Below are 16,072 nucleotides of genomic sequence, written 5' to 3'. Positions count from 1 at the left end.
AAAGAAAGATCCTTAAATCCTGCCGACCCGATGACGAAAATCTGATTTCTATTCCAAGACAAAATAATGCTACCACCACCACATTGTGTCATTAGACTTTTAGCTTTCTTCACCCTCCATAATACTTTATGTAGTTGAATGGTATTATGTATGACATTGAGAAATAATGATAATATTCAATAATTTAATAGAAAAGAAGGTTTGCGACTGGTTTTGTTATTTAAGTCTCTATGCTTTTCTCATACTATCTAAACTACTAAGGTTACAACAAAACTACATACAAGTCATCAGTTCAACCCCTCATCGACCTTTGTGCAGAAAGTTTGTATAGTTTTAGTAATCAGTTTGTATATTTTCAACAAAACTACATATGTATCATCAATCCAACCCGTTCTCAATCATTTTTGCAAATTTAGTGTAAAAAACATGTAGAATCAGTTTTGTATAGAAATCCATCGTTCTCCTGGAAGCATGAAGTCCATCGTACCTGAGATGAGAGGGGAAAAAGAGTTCCTGATTGAACATTGTCTGGTCCAAAGCCTACCTCTTTCCTAACTCGGATTCACAGATTCATCAGGAAGAACACTCAAAACATGTTTCATTTTTGAATACTAGATGGCATGGGCATACATTTGATGCAAATTATCAAACTAGCTTGGACTTGTGACGAAGTTATAGACTTCTGAAACTAACTTGGACCTTTCATATGGATGTGAATAAGAGAAAAACAAAAATAATAAGAGGACGAATGACATTTTCCCCCCACATTCACAATATTCAAATTGAGTTATTAAATTATGAACAGGTTATTGGTGGCTACAGATTAATGAGCTTTGAGTTGTCTCACAGATTGAATAAAAGAGAAGTTAATTTGTTGACTTAGACATCGGATGAAGGATTTCAAGAAGCCTTTTTTTTTACTCTTAATGAACAATTTAATATATTGTAAAATATAAAGGTCGTACCCAGTGCACAAGGCTCCCGCTTTACGCAAGGTCTGGGAGAGGTGAATGTCGGCTAGCCTTACCCCAATTTTATGGAGAGGCTGCTCCTAAGTCTCGAACTCGAGACCTACCGCTCATAGGCGAAGTCTCATCTCGACAGGTTAAAAGAAACAAAACCTTCTTGCTATCTTTTTAGGATTTCTTTGAGCTCAACTTTATTTTTGTGTGCAGGCTTTATGGGAAGTCGAATTCAAAGCCCTCCTGTCCAGCACAACTGGAGGGGCTGGTCCTTCAGCCGCCGCGACTGACGCTGCTGATTCAACTGCTCTAACTCGGTTGCAAGAGGTCTTGTCGCTTTCGGCGTCGCAAGTACTCGAGGATGCATACAGTGCCAGATACACGGGCCTATACAAAGGGTCCCGGCTGAATCGTTGCATTCGGTCATTAAACCATGGCCGTTTAGAGGTTAGGCCATGGACGTGATCGGCAAAATCACACCATCGTCCGGGGCTGCCAAGCACGCATGGATAATAGTAGCAACCGATTACTTTACTAAGTGGGTCGAAGCGAAATCATATGCCGAGCTGACATCCAAAGAAGTTTGCGACTTTGTGGAGGAACACATTGTGACCAGATTCGGCGTACCAGAAACAATCATAACCGACAATGGCACAATCTTTACAGCCGAAAGGTTTAGAGAGTATACGACAAAAATAGCAAACTTTGCATACAGATAAGAAAACTAGGTGTGTGGAATTTTGGGAACCGTCGAAGTTACGTTTATGAGAATTCTTTACTTCCATTGTGGGCTCAGCGAAGTTCTCTTGCTTATGGCTGCCCTGTCACATCCCGGTCCGAGCTCCCACCACATCCTAGGCTCGACTTCGCCGTAGCATGATATTGTCTGTTTTTGGTCCCGATCACTCATTCACAGTTTTATTTTTGGGAACTCACACGAGAACTTCCCAGTGGGTTATCCATCCTGGGATTGCTCTCGTACGAACTCGTTCACAGTATTGCCTCAATATAAAATGAAGTATTAAAAGTATACTCTATGTGTAATTTTTTTCAAAAACAAATCTTTATAATTATTAAATATATCTAAAAAATAAATTAAATATCAAACAATTCCATTATTTTATTTTCTATTCTTTAACTTGATACTAGTTTTTGTGATTGGTAAGAAAAATTGGTTTGCTCATCTCAGTTACAATAGCTCCACCTTTCCCAATTAGGCAGCCAATCGTGAGGTTGGAATAAGTAAACGGGTTGTGATGAGACAATTCCTAAATTTCTTTCTACTTTTTCGCTGCATCTGGGTTGCAAACCCACTGCTGCTTCTACAGATGCTGAGAACGTGTCTTCAAATAACTGCTTTGCTAATACAGTATTAAGCAATCATCTCTTTCAGTAGCTCAACCATTGACTTTAATGACAGCCCCAGAACCTGTCTGATTTGGTTAATTATGGTATACCACACTTTCCAATCACACCTCCGATATATGCAGTTGGACAAAGTAAGCGAATAGAAAATTCTTTTTGAGAGTGCTTCATCTCTTGGAGCCGAGTACAAGAAGCGTTAACTGTCTCCAAAATCTCCCATGTACTCCCCTCCATAAGGACCCATCGTTGGAGCAATTCCCATCAGTCTCCAACATCACCTTTGTACACCGTTGTTGGCATACTCTGACTGCAAATGAGAACTGTGGAGCAAAAAATAATCAAGTAAATTAGGTGACATGTGGACTTTAAGGTTAAAAGGACAAAGTTACTTTCGAATCACACCGGAATTCCCACACGCATGCAACGGACAATAATGGCTCAATTAAGAAAGAGTCAAAGGTGATCAAAATGATATTTATTTAAATCCCTCTCATCACTCCTCATCAAATCCTTATTCAAAAGGTAACTCCCAAAACTTCCAATTTAATTTGGGATTACTTACCGTGTTAATTGCAAGATATTATTTCACATAATATCTTGCAATTATTCTCCAATTACACCATATATGGCCATCAACTATTCTCTAAATAGGGCCGGCCACTCTCCTATAAATAGCCCTATTATCCCACTAAAAAGCGAAACCATTTGCTACCCACAAACTCCTAACACATTCTTTTTAGAATTCTAACTATGGCATCAGAAATTCTTCGGCCAAAGCCCCCTATTCATCGTGGGCCCGTGACGCTTTTAGCCTTAATCTTAGGTGTTATTATTTTGCGGGTGCATTTTTCGTCAAAGGAGAAGATGGCGGAAATATGCATCCACAAATTGGCGTTTTCATTGAGAGTTTGATTCACACGCTTGAAGAAAACTCTTGCATTCAAAGTTTCTATTTCTCATTCGTTCATAAATTTTTCATACATTCTTATTCCAAGAATATTTTAGTTCTTTGAATAGATGTAGGAGACAAATACAAATGGGGGAAATTTGGAAACCAAAACGAATGAAACTTACTACGATCTGGATCAAATGATAGAGGACGCGATGTAGCCTCACCACGACGATCCACGAGGCTCAACGCGATGATAAGATGAGCAACTTTGCCACCACGGAGCACCACCACCATGGCAACCACGAGGACCACCGTGGCAGTGGGGAGTGAGCCAGCTCCATGGCAGTAAGCTTACTGAGAGTAAGGAGTAGCTGCCTTAGCAACCCAAGAGGAGGCCCAAGTAGCCCATGTTGTAAGGCAGCCGAGCCAGGACCGTCATGAGCCGACTCAAGCTGTTGCCCTAACAGCACAGACCTAAGGCGTATTGCAGGCCCGAGCCTCGCCAACAATCTTCTCAGCCCAGGTAGTAGCCCTAGCAACGCAGATCCAACACACTCTCAGCGCCACACTGCATCTTCGTGCCCCACACATGGCTCGACTCACTTCCACAGCCTAACCTGCTCCCGTGGTCCACTTGGCGATCATGACTGATCCAAGATCGGTTTAACAGTCTTGGCTTTAGATTTCAGGATAAACGATTGAACCGGGAGTATTTTCACCCCGAGTTTTTACGGATTTGACTATCTTGGCTCAAAATTTTGCACATGGAGTCCACTACACTTCTACCACATATGGAGAAACCTATCATCCAAGCTCTTTTATCCTACATGACGAACAATATTTATCCCGACAAGTCATAGAGTTGACAAGCACCCTCGTGCAGCAGACAACCTTGGTGAATCAGCTTTTGCAATGTACCGAGATACAGTGTGCCTCATCGAGGTATCTCGAAGCAGGACAAGAGCAAACGACGAAACTCTCCAGCAGTGTCCCGGTAAGCAGCCCTTCAACCAGCCACGAACCAAGCATTCTAGAAATGTACACTCCCGCCTAGGTCTTCGGGATATCGTATACTCTTATTTTAGTGCGTGAAGGAGTGTGCACTCCTAATTAAGCCCACGGACGAGCATACATTCACAGTTGAGGCCATACTCCGATTATCAACATGGACAATCTTCCAAGTAAAATGTTCATTCGTAGCTAGGCTCGTAAATAGTATCATTAACCTCACATCGGAGTAGGTAGTACAACAGACAGAAAGAATCAATCACTTAATCTGGCTTAAGTTCAACCGGTAGCCTACAAGTAACCCGCTCGCCTGCCAAGAACGTACCACATGCATCATAGTCGCGTCATTGATGAGCCGAGCACAAGGAAGAGCAGACTAGACCAACAGGTCACGACCATGGGTAACCGGAAGCTCCGTTGCCCTAGCAGAGGAAAATTCGAGAAAAAGTTGAGAGACTCCCGACCAAACAATTACGCGATTTCCAGCATAACGAAGCTACTAACGAGGCGCTCCGATGAAACATGACCAACATAAGTAAGTCACATTTCATTGACAAGATTGAGCAAACAGAACCATCCCACATACACTGGCAGATACAAAGATTACTTTTGTTTCTACAAATGAAGCAACTCAACCTAATGGCGCGTTGGGGGCAGACGTGTACCAGAAGGATACACCAGCCCAACCTTTAAGAACCAAGGGCATGTCTTGTTTTCATCTCTCCAGAAAATTCAATATTGGAGTAGCACATCACCAGTAACCGAGCACCACGAACCTAGTGGTCTAATTCCTCATGTTGCACATAACCTGGCCCAAGATGACTCCCAACTCTACGCCTACAGTCGTGCTTACCTGCTCCATGACTCCCAGCCGCCCTTAATCTGTCACTATGGCTCCTAACCGTGCTAATCTTGCCATACGGCTCTTAACTGCACCAACCAAGTCCACGGTACTTTAAACTTCGAAGCATCCAATGATGGAGTAGAATATGAGGCTTCACTATTGCTCCATTTTGCACAAAAAGCCACGTGGTGTTCCCTACCAATAGAAATTTGACATCTAAATCTTTTTTTATTCCTTTTTAATCAAATAAATTCTTAAAAGATGGAAGTCCAATAGTCAAACAAAAACTAAAGGATGTGAACTTCCCTATCAACCTCTTCTGCAACTTGCTTTCGAATTCCATCATATTTCCTATTCGACTTTGAATTCAATCTTGTTTGCCCAGCACTCGCCCTCCACTTTTGAATCAAAAACTACAGTCTAAAAAGAGAGGAAAAAACTAACGGAGGTGAACTTCTAAATCCCAAAGAATGTTGCGCCCAAACCCGATTATCTTTCTCTCTCACGTTTTCATTTTCTGGGTGCTGGTAAATTTTGTGATGATTTCTAAATCAGTGAAAAGATTTACAGAATGAGTAATTGGTAATGACGGTAAGAGTTGACGGTGGAAGTACAACTTTGTTAAATTAATTTGTTTTCCGTCGACTATTCAGCATCTTAATTTTTAAGAATTAAAGATATAAAATAATATTTAGATGTCAAATTTCAATTGGTGGGAGCACCACCTGGCTTTTGTACCAGGAACCCCAAAAAATTTCTCCACAGTGAGCTCGCATTTCTGTCTTCGAATGAATCAATATTGATATTATCGATAAATGGTTTTGGTTTGGGGTACTATTCATGCAATAAGCATTGCTGAGATATCCAATAAATGGTGTGGGTTTATAGTCACAATTTTAAAGAAACTTTGGTTGAACTGATTCTGTAAAAAATAGTCGAAGACTGGTTGAATTGATTATGCAAAAATGGTCGAGAACGGGTTGAACTGATTTTGCAAAAATGTTTGAGGACTGATTGAACTGATAATGCAAAAATGGTCAAGGACGGGTTGAACTAGTTTTGCAAAAATGGTCGAGACTTATTGAACTAATTATGCAAAAATGGTCGATGATGGGTTTGGTCGATCACTGGTTGAACTGATTTTGCAATAATTGTTGAGGACGGGTTGAACTGATTCTGCAAAAATGGTCGAGGACAGGTTGAACTAATTCTGCAATAATTGTCGGAGACGGGTTGAACTAATTATGCAAAAATGGTCAAGGACAAGTTGAACTGATTAAGCAAAATTGTGGGTTTAATTGATTATGTAAAAATGGTTAAGAACTTATTGAACTGATTCTGTAAAAATGGTCGATGACTAATTGAATTGATTCTGCAAAAAAGGTCAAGACCATGTTAAACTGATTCTACAAAAATGGTCGAAGACAGGTTGAACTAATTATGCGAAAATGGTGGGTTGAATTGATTATGCAAAAATGTTCGATGATTGATTGAACTGACTCTGCAAAAAAGGTCGAGGACGGGTTAAATTGATTCTACAAAAATGGTCAAAGATGGGTTAAACTGATTTTGCAAAAATAGTCGAAAACTGATTGAACTGATTTTGCATAAATAGTCGAGAATAGGTTGAGCTTATGGTACATATTAATTTTGTTGGAGTTATGAGGGTTGGCTTCTATAATAGCCCTAAAGCCTTAAGGGTATGATTGATATTTTAAAACATTGTTTCCATGTTTTTAGGCTAGACTTTAGTTGTTTTTATGTTTTTGCCTCTTATTGACTTATTTTAAAACAAGTGGAGTTTCTTGAAATATAGTGAATTTTTTTTTGTCTCTATATATAAAGCTCCTTTTTTTTATTGTTTAAATAATTAGTTATAAGGGTAAAGTTGTCAATTTATTAGCATAACTTTAACTGCAGGGGTTATGTGAAAGTGAATTAAAACGTAAGGGGGTGTTTGTGTAATGTCTCCAACATGAGGGGGTTTTGTGAAAACTCGATAAACCTCCGGGGTGTTAGTGTAATTAATCCATTTTTTAACACAAGTGTATCACCATCTGTATAGTAACACGTGATGCACTACCTCATGTTCCAAGCACACTGAAAAATCTCTCGTCATAGTCATGTGTCACAATCTGATGCTACATGAAATAAAGGTAGACTGGGTAGGCTTTTGTTTCAATTGAATGTGGAGGAAGGGAATGAAAGTTGGGAGATAAAATCATCACCATCAGAAGGGTCAAATCGTAGCCGCTTCTGGAAATTGATTGCCCGACAATTGATTCCATATGATGCGCAGTGGCAGAGCTAACATGGAGTTATTGGTTGTCCTTGACTCCAACAACTTCAAAACCCTCATGTATGTTCGTTTGTATGTCGTATTTGACCTCTATAAATAGTTAAGGCAAACTAAATTACAACATCTCCATCCTACTTCTATTTTTCTTTCTATCATATTTGTCTTCATTTTCTCAATTATTGTAGGAAATACTTCAGTTGAAAAGTCTTGACAGTCTTCAACATTACTCCACTATATCCTACATCCACTCTCAACAAATCTTTACAAATAATAGTAGTTGTCGACATATGTTGGCATAAACTTCAGGCATATGTTGACAGGAATTGACAAGTGTCTACTAGGTGCTCGACGAAATATCCCAATGTGTTGATATTATGACCCTATTATTAAAAAATCTTGGCTACGCCACTGGTGGTGCGATCTCGGAGAACTACAAGGTTTTGACCCCAGCATTACGATTATTTATGATATATTATGAATTATGAAATATATGATCACCCTTTACCGTCGAATTGTACATGTTTGTTTTTGAACTTGGATCTTTCAAAGTTACAAGGGCATTTTCAATGTGAATTCCCACTTTATGGTATAATACGATCCGATAGTTTGAGATTAATCTATATCTTACTAGACAAGAATGAATTCGACAATGTTTTTGGAAGTGCATTTTCTCTGTGGCTCGTTTGAAAATGTTTTTAAAATGATTAAAAACACTTTTAGAAAAAAATATTTTTTGGTTCCAAAAGCACTTGAAGCGTTTTCTAGAAGAAGCACATAACTATTGCTTCTTCCATATTTACTTTCATTTTTATTAAGAATTGGTTCCAAAACTTTTTCATCAAATGTGATTTCGTTCATTTTAAAAGCACTTCTAAACGAGTTTCTATACTAATTTGAAATCTTGTTTGATGTCTACTTTTAGTTTTCATTCTAATTTCTTGAGTTTTCAAAATTTGGCCTTCACTTTTTTTTTTTTTAACTGAAAGTAGTATACCAAACAAAATTTCATGTTTCCAATTTTCAAAAAAGTTAAAATTAAAAATCAAAAAATGAAAGTGAAATGGTTATTAAATGACCTCCAAATCAAAAGAACATTGCGCTAACTTGATTACACATTCAAAACTAGAATTTGATTCTTATTTTCTGCCTCACTTGACATTAAGAAGAAAATGATAAAATTAGCTAAAACCCTAATATATTCTTAACTACATATGGACTAACCAAATCTATACGGCTATATATTAAATGAGTGTTGTAGGTAGCTAATTTCATTAGGATCAACCAAGTAGTTGCAACTTATGGACATTATTTATCCATGCCCTCTCAATAGAGACAAATCATAGCTATGCTAATGTTGATTGATTGATGCATATATAAATAACTAAAACCCTAATGTATTAGGTTTTCATTTTATTTTTCGGCATGGGCGTCGAAGAGGATGCAAAAACCAAAAGAAAAAAAAATCATGTACTAGGAGTGACGAAAATCTTAGTAGATATTATTATTTGTGTTTGTCGTGTAAAATAGAATAAGACGCATTTAAAAGCAATCGCATTGCCTTGTGAGTGTGTTTCGACAGTCACAGATAAAAATTCCTCGAGATCTTAGGATTCAAGTTGTTTGCTAAACATGTGATTTCAGGGATCCCCACATCTTACCCAAAAGATAATAGGAAGAAGAAAAAAAGAACACGTGTCCACTATGATTGGCTTGTTAGGGAAAAGGATCCTCACCGGATCCACTTTGTGGGGATCCTAGAGATCCCCACATCCTAGCTGTTCATTATACATCATGCGACCAGTTTTCATCAGGTACTATTTGTGTTTAATTTTAAATAATAAAAAATCAAATGATTTATGAACCCACAATGCACGATGAATGGCTAAAATGTGAGGATCCCTAGGATCCTTACAATTTGGATCCGGATGGGATTCAAATCCGCTTGTTAGGTATAAATTGGAGCCCACAAGCCGAGAAGTAGTATTTTAATGGGGTATTTCGATTTAAGTTTAAAACTTTGAGTTGTTATTGAATTTAATCTAGTTTTCTTATTTTTTAAATTTTAATTAAACTTTTTAATATATGTATCTTTAAATATTTAAATATAAAAATATAATCACTTTAAAAAAAAATTAGTAAAAAGAAAATTTATATGTCATCATTTATGATACTTATACTAGAGGTTGATAAAATGCATTTAACTTGTGACACAACTGTACACAAAAATAAATAAAACTTAATTTACCTATCATCCATGAAAGTAGTTCAAAGAAATTTCATATTCCACACACCTATTGTTGAGAATATTGCATTTAAGAATGGGAAAATAGAACTAACTCCGGAAATCGAAAACAAATAACCAACATAAATAACACCAAGAATTTACATGGTTCATAAATATGTGCCTACGTCCATGGGACAACAACAATCTTTCACTATATCAATAATGAGTACAACCAATAATCTTGCCAAATCTCTAGAACTAATAATCTTGCCAAATCTCTAGAACTAGGACTTGACGAAAAACCTGAAAGAACAAGAAGAAGAAATACACTATCTCTTTTCTTTTCTCTCGCACACACTTTACAATATTCTCTCACTCTAATCCCTTGAGCGGTATACAATTTATTGTTTTGCTCACTTCCAATTCAAAACTAGTACAATAGCCCCCTAGACATAATAAGGGGGCGTTTGTTGCACTGGATTATCTCGGATTGGACTAGCTTCAGGGACTAAGCTGGACTGGCTTAGACTAGACTAAGCTGGACGGACTTAGTGAAGTGTTTGATGCAGTGCCGGATTAAAAAGCAGGATTCTAATATTATATTATTAAATCTATATATACAATATTTTATCATTAATTTAATCTAATCTACTATTTATTTTTATTATTATTTTATCATTTGGCTAGAATCATCTTCTTCCCTGATTCATTTTTATCTCCGCCCATTGACTCCCTCCCCTCTCCTTTTTTCTGCCTTTTCTCCCTTTTTTCTCAGCACTACCGTCTTCCCCCAAAAAACCCCAACCCCTCCCTCTCAAGCTTTAATCACCAATTTAATGGCAGCCATGTGAGCTTTCCCGTTCAACTTCCTCTCTCTCTTCCCTTTGTTTTTCCGTTCAAATCCCTTTCTCTTCCCTTTGCCTCTTTTCCCGTCCAACTTCACTTGTTCTTCCATGGGTGAGGATTGAAGTTGCAGACGGCACGGGTGGGTGGGGCTGGGTATGGGCATGGGCAGGGATTGGAGTTGCAGACTGCAAGGGGTGCAATTTGGTCGGGTCGTCGAGAATATCGTTGTAGTTCTCTCGGATTTGAAACAAGGGAATGGTCTTGGTGTGGTGTTGTGATCTCGTTGTAGAGAAGACGCAACGTTGATGAAGCAAGGTCTTCGCAGAGGGAGGACGCCAAGCGGCCCAAAGGAGACGAAGCAAGTCTTAGCAGTCCCGTGGTTTTTGGGGAGCTTCGCTAAGACGACCTAGCGAGAGAGATAGTCCACATGAGTCCGGGCTAGTCTCATTTAAGTTAGTCCCCAAGCTTACCAAACATGGGACAATAATCCTAGCCAGTCCAGTCCCACTTAAGAAGGTGAAACAAACGCCCCCTAAAGGTCTTCTTCAATAAGGATTATTAATCCTAATTGGAATCTAGTTATGAATCCTACTCCAATTGAGAAACTAACTCCAATTGGGAAAACAATTTAATCCTCTAAGACTATAATTCCTTATAGACTTAAGACAACGTATGATGGGCTGGAAAAACCTAACACCTATAAATTCATATAATGTACCTACAATATAGATTAATTAACACAATTAGCCTGTGATGAGGCATAAGAAATAAATGAGATATAGATTAGGAGAAAGAATAGAGAAGCAATATTTAGTTCTTTATATTAATTTCAAAATTGAGTAAAAATAATCCAATAAATAAATAGGTATTTATCACAATTTAGATAAAATACGATAAAAATAAGCTGATGTGGATAATTAGTGAGTGGCTCTAATCCATCAAAGTATACTAAATGCAATAGTGGTTCACTACATTCACTAGTCATTGTGGAGGAATTTTTCAATGTGATTGGAGTACAGATGGTGCACCACGTGTTATTATATAAGTGGAGGTTAGTTTTATTTTTCAAGTTATTAATTTTTTAACACAAGTGTATCACCATCTGTATAGTGACACGTAGTGTACCATCCCATGTTCCAAACACATTGAAAAATCTCTCTTCATAGTCATGTGTCACAATCTGATGCTACATGAACTAAAGGTAGACTGGGTAGGCTTTTATTTCAATTGAACGTGGAGGAAGGGACAAAAGCTTGGAGATCAGATCATCACCATCAAAAATGTCTACCCACGTGAAGGGTCAATGGTAGCCGCTTCTGGAAATTGATTGCCCGACAATTGATTCCATATGATGCGCAATGACAGAGCCAACATGAAGTCATTGGTTTTCCTTGACTCCAACAACTTCAAAAACCCCATGTATGTTCATTTGTATATCGTATTTGACCTCTATAACTAGTTAAGACAAACTAAATTACAACATCTTCATCCTATTTCTTTTTTTCTTTTTTTTATTCTATCATATTTGTCTTTTCTCTCTTCTTGTAGGAAATACTTTAATTGAAAAGCCTTGACAATCTTCAACATTACTCCACTATATCCTACATCCACTCTCGACAAGTCTCTACAAATAATAGTAGTTGTCGACATATGTTGGCCTAAACTTCTGGCATATGTTGACAGGAATTAGCAAGTGCCTACTAGGTGCTCGACGAAATACCCCAATGTATTGATATTATGACCTTATTATTCAAAAATCTTGGCTACGCCACTGGTGGTGCGATCTAGGAGAGCTACAAGGTTTTGACCCCAGCATTGCGATTATTTATGATATATGAATTATGAAATATATGATCGCCCCTTACCTTCAAATTGTACATGTTTGTTTTTGGACCTGGATCTTTCAAAGTTACAAGGGCATTTTCTATGTGAATTCCCACTTTATGGTATAACACGATCCGATAGTTTGAGATTAATCTATATCTTACTAGACAATAATGAATTTGACAATGTTTTTGGAAGTGCATTTTTTTCTCTATAGCTCGTTTGAAAGTGTTTTTAAAATGATTGAAAGCACTTTTTGACACACCCCGACGCAGAATGTCCACCTGGACACCCAAATTGTGATGTGCTAGCCAACACCTGGAAGGTGACGAAGCCATAAAGTGTAGTGATGTGGAAAATGTGAATAAATTAAAACCTAAAATTGACTAATCTAGAGTGCGCATGTGAGCGGGATTGAACCCATATCACACAAGTGATGTCAAAGCATAGATAAATTGCAGTAAAAGAAGAGTAAAAGACATTTGTACCGAAAATGGAAGTCTCATACATAACAACTTTTGCCAACAATCCTCGTCATCTCGAAACATCTGCCACTAAAATCCTGGAGGGACGAAAAACAAAGTTGAGTGGGCCTAAAATAAAGTTTTGTAAAACCCTTTCGAAAAATGTAAACCCTCGCTGTAAAACAAGTATATGGTTTCCCAAAAATATTACAATAATAGTATGTAGTAGGTACCCTGCAGCAGAAGTGAGTCAAGATGTAAGGTACGACAACAAAGTATCACAACATTAAATCTCAAACCGTTTTTATATGAATTCAATGCTCATTAATTTATGTAGGCACATAAGTCCATTGCAGAGATATTCAAACAATGGAACATGCTGGGTGTAAGTTTTACATTCTAGTACCACATCACTTGAGCTGCGCTAGTCACATCACATACGAGTCCAAAACATCACACAAAAAGACAGGCTGGCACCAAACTCTGGATCCAAAGCGAATGTAAACTATGCATGTGAACTACAGGTGAAGTTGGTCCTTGGCCCATGACAGTACAAATAACTAAGTGACACCGTGCAAACATGTGATAATGAGCAGGTAAAATGCAAGGATGTCATGCCACAAGTTTATGCTCACAAATAATATTAAAAATATAAAGTGTACGAAAAGTTTATTTGTAAAGATAAACATAGCATGTCACATCATAGTATATAAAAGCAGTTGTTGGGAAAAATCATATATACATATTATAAGTAAAAACGAAAAGACCCACTCAAATAATTAACCATAGCTTGCTTGCTCTCGATAAGCCGACAAGTCTTGTCATTCGTAAGTCCGAATAAGCTTGTACCTATGCCAAGTCACATTGGCTTAGCAAAATACTTAAAGTAAAACTCATACATAAAATGGGCAGATTATAGTTAATCTGTCCAAAATTCCCATTTCACAAAATCACCCCCCCCTAAAACTAGAGGTATTTGCAAAACTGCCTTAATTTCATACCAAACAGCCCTAAAGCTTCTGGAAACGAGAACCAGTATGCATGCATGTCAAACCTTAGTAATTTCCAACTAATTTTCACATACAAGGAGGTATCTTGGTACCTGGGATCGATTCTAAGAGAGCCTGAGTGCCACCACTCACGAACTCGACGGAAGTCTTGCCGGAGTTTGATGTCGGGATCGAGCATGCATATGCAGAGGATGGCGGGGCTAAAAGCACACGGATTCAAGCTTAAACTCAACATAACATTCATTTCCATTGCAAACAGAAGCCCAGAAATTGAAGAGAATGAAAGAATCTCACCTGAGATTGAAGGTGAGAGCTCGAAGCTCTCGGGTCTTCAATGGCAGAGCACTCGGAGTTGCTCTGATACTGCATGCAAAGCTGCGGTCGTGTTCCCTATGTCCCAAAGGTTCGAAAGATCAAGATTTGGGGTTAAATTTGTGAAGGAACGAGTGCTGGTGGTGGCTGGCTTTGATGGAGCTAGAGAGAGGGTTCGGGAGTTAGAAGGAGAGTTGAGGTTGCAGAAATGAAGAAGAAGAAAGAGAGTGAGAGATTAAAAATACATTTTCATAAAAATGTAAGGAAGTGGTGTCTGATGGTGGTGAGTGGGTAGAGAGAGAGAATAAGGAACCAGGATGAATGAGGGAAAAAAGTAACAAAATATTAGGAAAAAGATGAGGCGTGGGAGAGAGGATGGGGGGAGAGAGAGTTAATAATAAAGAAAACTAATGAAAAATGTTTGAAAATTTTAAGTTTTAATGATAAGGACAAAATAAATGGTAAAATGAATAGTATCAGGATTGACTTTTTAGTGTAAAAATATGATTTTTCGTTAAAGTAAACAGTATCGAGTGCTTTTTGTTAAAGTTCCCTTAATAATAAAGTTCATTATGGTGTCTGATGGAGAGAAAGCTAGAGAGACATGGGAAAGTGAAGATTAAAGAAAACAAAAGAAATGGAGGTGATGGTTAAAGTAACCCAGAAATGAATATGGTGATTATAAAAGCAAGACAAAGTCTGCTACAATCAGAGGAACGGATGGGATTTCCAATCCCTTATAAAAATTAAACATGGATCGATCCTACCACTCAAACATAACAATAGGTAGAAAAATGTTTGAATTTATTTATGGTAAAAGGAAACGTATCTAAGACTCTGAATTTGGTTCCGTTTGTCGTCACGTGTTCGTAAAAATAAGTACTATTGAAAAATAGTAAAATAAGACTAGAAAAGTGAAAAGAGAGTTGAGGTTCACGTGGCATCTTGGGGGCATTTTGATAATTTCGCTGCTACTAAGAATAAAATACGATAAATTTTTGGACGGGATGTCACACTTTTAGGGAAAATATTTTTTTTGTTCCAAAAACACTTGAAATACTTCCTAGATGAAACACATAACTATTGCTTATTCCAAATTTACTTTTGTTTTTATTAAGGATTGGTTCCAAAAACTTTTTTGCCAAAAGCATTTTTGGTCATTTTAAAAGCACTTCAAAGCAAGTTTTTATACTAATTTGAAATCTTGTTGGCTGTCTACTTTTAGTTTTCAGTCTAATTTCTTTAGTTTTCAAAATTTGGCCTTCACTTTTTTTTTTTTTAACTGAAAGTAGAATACCAAACAAAATTTCGTGTTTTTAGTTTTAACAAAAGTTAAAATTAAAAACCAAAAAATGAAAATGAAATGGTTATCAAATGACCTCCAAATCAAAAGAACATTGCACTAGCTTGATTATTATTTGATTATTATTTTCTGCCTCACTTGACATTAAGAAGAAAATGATAAAATTAGTTGAAACCATAATATATTCTTAACTACATATGGACTAACCAAACCCATACGGCTATATATTAAATGAGTGTGTAAGCTAATTTCATTAGGATCGACCAAGTAGTTGCAACTTATGGACATTATTTATCCATGCCCTCTCAACATAGACAAATCATAACTACGCTAATGTTGATTGATTGATACATGTTGGAGATCCAATAATCATGTAATAGGTTCTCATTTTATTTTTTGGCACCGGCGTCGAAGAGGATGCAAAAACCAAAAAGAAAAAACATCATGTACTAGGAGTGACAGAAATCTTAGTAGATATTATTATTTGTGTCCGTCGTGTAAAACAACACACCCGTAAGGGGTGAGACGCATAGTCTCATTGCCTTGTGAGTGTGTTTCAACAATCGCAGATAAAAATTCCTCAAGATCTTAGGATTCAAGTTGTTTACTAAACATGCAAATTCAGAGAACCCTAGTCGTCCCTTATTTTTCTCTCTCTCTCGTAGAGATCCCCCAAATTCCTTAGCCCTCCAACTCCTTCCTTTGGTTGGGGTCGGCAT

The 16,072-nt window shown here is 37.4% G+C and overlaps 1 long non-coding RNA gene across 1 annotated transcript; it reads right to left on the bottom strand.

Annotated features, from left to right (window-relative positions):
* Positions 1-2,057: 2,057 nt before the first annotated feature.
* Positions 2,058-14,421, bottom strand: LOC126598945 (uncharacterized). The gene is made up of 4 exons (XR_007615019.1): positions 14,033-14,421; positions 13,831-13,938; positions 12,753-12,826; positions 2,058-2,647 (listed from the first exon to the last, which is right to left on the bottom strand). It is a non-coding gene; the product is annotated as an uncharacterized LOC126598945 (long non-coding RNA).
* Positions 14,422-16,072: the final 1,651 nt, after the last annotated feature.

Source organism: Malus sylvestris, chromosome 14 (assembly GCF_916048215.2).
Source record: "Malus sylvestris chromosome 14, drMalSylv7.2, whole genome shotgun sequence".
Classification (NCBI taxonomy): domain Eukaryota; kingdom Viridiplantae; phylum Streptophyta; class Magnoliopsida; order Rosales; family Rosaceae; genus Malus; species Malus sylvestris.
The sequence above is the reverse complement of the archived record's forward strand: the minus strand, read 5'-3'. Positions and strand labels throughout refer to the sequence as shown.